This window comes from Danio rerio, chromosome 3 (genome assembly GCF_049306965.1).
Source record: "Danio rerio strain Tuebingen ecotype United States chromosome 3, GRCz12tu, whole genome shotgun sequence".
In the NCBI taxonomy this organism is placed as follows: domain Eukaryota; kingdom Metazoa; phylum Chordata; class Actinopteri; order Cypriniformes; family Danionidae; genus Danio; species Danio rerio.
Window position 1 is genome coordinate 57,269,414 of NC_133178.1, and position 4,788 is coordinate 57,274,201.

Here is a 4,788-nt window from a genome sequence, read left to right on the forward strand (position 1 = left end):
TTCATTGGTTTTTGGTCTGCAGCCCACTTGTGTGCGTTTTCATTCTTTTTCATACTGCGTGTGGTAGAGTTGCGGTTTGGTATGCCGTAAATGTATGTTCACTTCAAGTGGTGTATGTTTTCTAAGAATAAGCTACACATGATGTCTAAAACATATTGAGGTTTTGAGGTATAATCTTATGTTTTAATGCCAACAATCTGGGAGATTAAGTCTTTTCATTGTTTCCTCTGTGTTTGAGCACAGACCAGTCCTGGCAGGCTCGGATTTCTTTCTTTTTTTCATGCTTTCTGTTATTCAATTGGTGTGTTTTCTGGCAGGCCTTTTTTTGTTTCAAGCATAGTAGGAGTGGCTTTGACGAGACTTTCCCTTCTGGGGAAGTGTGAATGTGTATATTTGCGTGTACGGTTTTTGCAACGTCAGCGGAAAGGCAGATTGAAACCTGTCTGTGGGTTATCATCAAAACATACGATGCCTTGTCAAATGAAGGACAGGTGTCTACTAAAGCATCTGTGGTTCAGTGCATCCAGCTGAGCTGTTTCTTATTGATATGTGTTAAAAGAATTATCACAATTTCCTTAAAGTGAAACTCTTTAAACATCAATTCAATTCTCGCCTCTGAAACATGCATGTCTGATTGGTTTTATGCAGCATTTTGGCATGACTCTTTTCTTGGTTTAGACTGTTTCTGGACTGGTTTCTTGCATTGGAACATGGCATGGAATCTTTGCAATTTGATCATCAATTTTTCAACAACTTTTAATTAAAAAAAAACTTTTTGGGTGCTTAAAAGTAAAATACTGCTCAAGGGAGTGTTTAATATAACTTTGAGCTGGGGGTGTTTTCAATCCTTTGCAAAATGACTTCTACTGATTCTGCCAAGAAAAGGACTCATGCATGCAATGTGACTAAGTAAATAGTTTGCATGTGTGTTTTGCTCTTTATCCATTATTCTCTTTCTGCATGTGCAGTTTTAGGAGGGTCTATACGGTATGAAGATAAATGTGCATATCCAACACCCATTGGACATTATTGTACGGCAGCTAGCTCTCTGCAACTCTCACATGGTTGCCCACTGAAGCTAAGCAGGGCTGTGTACTTGAATGGAAGACCACATGGGAAAGCCAATAGTCTGGATGCAGCCTTCATGATCACTCATCACTCGGTGATGCAATGTCAGACACAATGCACTCAATGTAATGAGTGACGTCACTGTGACGGGTAGGGTTAGGGATGAAGTTAGGTAAGCGCATTAAAAAGCATTGGATGCAGCTCAGATTGCACTGCACCGAGTCTGCAGCCAGACCCCTCTCGGGAAAGCTGGGGTGCTGCCGGAAGTGGTGTTAGTGAGGCCAGCAGGGGGTGCTCACTCCCCAGTTCTAACTCCCCAGTATATTAACGTGGACACTATTCACCTTATTCACCGCAGACGAGCGGGCGCAGCCATTTGAATCTTTTTGGCACGAGACTTCCGGTCTCATTCAGTTCCATTTATTTTTAGACATTAAAAACTGCTCGTTTCGCTGTTTGATGTTGCAAACTGATATTTCCTTGGTATATTATTCTACTTGGTCTGTGTAGTCATGCAAACATTTGTTTGTAGAGCAAGTAGTTTGACCGTTTTTTGCCGTTTATTATTCCTAGTCATTTCTCCCATGGGCGACTGAAACGGAAGTTTTTAAGACAATCGCGAAAACAGGCGCACTTCCGCATTTTAGAATAAGGTCAATACTGCTCAGTGAGCGCTGTCGATAAACCGAGATCCTGATGCTCTGTGGTCGTTAAAAAATCTCAAGATGTCCTTTGAAAAAGAGTAGGGGTTTACCACTGCATCCTGGCCAAATTTGGTCACTGGCCTCTGTCCATCATGGCCTGCCAATCATCCCCATATCATAATTGGTTTCATCAATCTGTCTCCTCTTCACCAATCATCTGGTATGTAGTGTGCAGTCTGGCGCAATATGGCTGCAGTCGCGTCTTTCAGTCGGATACTGCACACAGGTGGTGGATTAGGTGATTCCCCTCACAAAATGTGTAAAGTGCTTTGAGTGTTCAGAAAAGTGCTATATAAATGTAAGGAATTATTATTATCCCTTTATTATTCTGGGGTCACCTCAGCGGAATGAATCGCCAACTTATCCTGTATATATTTAGCGCAGCGGATGCCCTTCCAGCTGTAACCTGTACTGCATGTCTTTGGACTGTGGAGGAAACCGGAACACCCGGAGGAAACCCACGCGAACGCAGGGAGAACATGCAAACTCCACACAAAAACGCTAACTGAGCCAGCCAAGGCTCGAACCAGCGACCTTCTTGCTGTAAAGCGACAGCAATACCTTCAGCAGCATTGCTACGCTGTAAGGAATCATAATAAAAATAATAATTATTATTATTATTACTAAAATGGTTACAGTTAAACCGATGCAGCTAGGTGGGATGAGCATTGTAATGCTTCTTCAGTGACATTTTTAAGGCATTGACTCCTGGCAGAAACAAGCAAAAGACAAACAAACAGCCTTGATCACCCTCAGCATAAGGGAACGAAGCTCTAGTTTTTCTGTTTCTCTCATCAGGGTATTATTATTCCAGATATGCTTCATCGGTGTAGTGTGAATACAGTACAAGTTCAAAATCAAAATCACGTCTTTGGAGACTACTACTTCATTACGCCATGTCTTCTGGCCTTCCTTTGTGATTCTTGTCTTACACAGGCCCCTCTAGCTCTCACCATGTCTGCTGCCACGTATACAGATGCTTCAGGCCCAGTGTTGAAATCATTTTCTTTATGAGGTGAAGAAAAAGGAATTAGCATCCAACACTGACGATGTGGCAAATGTGAGAAACAACAGAGTTGGGGCTTTCTGACACCCCCAATCCATCTCCCAATGCTCTACTCCCTCCCACCACCACTACCACCAGCTGAAATATTCAGGGAAGTGTGGGATTACTTTCACAAGGAGAACTTGAACCCCTTGACTTCCTGCCCGGTGATGAGGTCACTAGTCTCTGAGGGAGTGTCTGTGAAATGCCTCCCGCTCAATAACAGCCCAGTCAAGGCCAGAGAAGAGCGGGGGCTGGTATAGTCAGAGAGGACTGGGAGGAGTGACGGAACTAAGCATGGCAGGGGGTCTGGAGGTGACGGTGAGGACCAAGTCGTCTCAGGTCTTGGCAGTCAGCCCAAACACAGTGTGATCTCGCATTATGGCACGCTCATGGAGATGGCACATTGAGGAAATCTTCAGCAACACTAAGTGTGAGATCAAGTTGTGATCATCCACTGTCACAGATGGGTTCTTGGGAGGATCAGTATTGCAGATGGATATGCTCAACAATAATGTTTCTTACCATCCTCGCCTCAGGGCTTTTGTTGCAGATGGTGCAGGACACTGAAAGAAAAAAATGAGAGAGAATAGTAAGCCTTTTGACAAATCCAAACCAGATGAAGTTCAAATTGCTTGTATGAATATACTGTCTGTGTGACATTCAATGAAATAAGCATAGTTACAGGCTCTTTATGGGGCTTCCCTTCGCAGCTGGGCTGATGTCGTTGAGGATGAAGGCAGAGCACCTGGCACAGGCCAGCTAATGTTAGGTGGGGGCAAATCGCACAAAGCCATCTTGTTTCAGCTCATGGTCCAGATGGAGGAGCTCTGTTGCCAAGGATGCTGTTTTCCACTTCCTGCTCCGAAAAGAAAAGACCAGCCCTTCGAACAAAGAATCATACACAGACGCTTTCATATCTCTTAATCAGCTTGGTACACTAGCTGCCTCTCACGCATGCACGTTCTTCGACCTCACACTACTTCACTGCAGTGACGGTAGAGAGTTGCACTTTCCCCATGAGATACGCCTCTTAGGCCTGCATGGGCAATAATAGACTAATGCTTTCCAGATGCGGTCTTCAATGGCCGTACCCAACAACAGAAGTGCCCCTCTTGTGGGAGTCCTAACGACGCCCTGGGGGCCTTTGAGATGGAACGGTTTGAGTCTGTAGTCTCCCCCAAAGCTTTTCCCTTTTTAACATACTCTTCTCCCACCGCAATCACAAGCTGCTGATCCCTGATCAGCACGGCTGAAGGTCAAAGGGACAGAAAGCTAAATTCTTTTCTCAATCTGGTTCAGCTTGTACTTTGATTCCCATGCCATTTACACCACAGAGTAAACCAAAATAGGTGTTGATGTGATTTTAAAAGGATGGAACTCTATATTAATGAGTTTTCAACAGGTCAGATCTCTAATCATCAGATAAACTCATGGGAATGTGACCTGACCACGTGACCTGTTTGTTTTATTAAGACTACGGGGAGGGCGATGAGAGGCTGGGAGGAAAGGCACGAGTATCTAAGCTGTGCAAAGCATCCACTCAAATTTCAGGGCTCAAATGGTGTCCATTTGCCTCAAATTCCTCCAATTCCAAAGTCGATTACTTTGTGCAAACTCTTGCACTGGGCCCCAAGCTGATCTTTTGGTGCTGGCTTTTCTCCTGGACCCATTTCCAAGACCCTTTTTAGGACAGTACTATTAGAGACAAGTGCTGCATTTTCCCCAAGGGAGACTCCACAGCAGCTCTCAAGTGCAGGTCCGCTTGACCCGACTTTCTCCCTTGGAGAGAGTGCGAGATCTGTCTGAGACAGAGTGTTCTCACAGGAAGAGGAGAGGGAGGGATTTAGTTTGGGAGTCTGAGAAAAACAGGGCTCTTGGCTTTAATCTTTGCCTAAGTTCAGTGCTGGAAAGAGCCACAGGGAACAACGAGAGATGCAAAACCTTTAGCCTGCTGGCATGTCATGTTAG

At 44.6% G+C, this 4,788-nt stretch overlaps 1 long non-coding RNA gene across 1 annotated transcript; it reads right to left on the bottom strand.

Annotated features, from left to right (window-relative positions):
• Positions 1-1,490: 1,490 nt before the first annotated feature.
• LOC141381302 (uncharacterized) lies at positions 1,491-3,843 on the bottom strand. The gene is made up of 2 exons (XR_012401251.1): positions 3,503-3,843; positions 1,491-3,383 (listed from the first exon to the last, which is right to left on the bottom strand). It is a non-coding gene; the product is annotated as an uncharacterized lncRNA (long non-coding RNA).
• Positions 3,844-4,788: the final 945 nt, after the last annotated feature.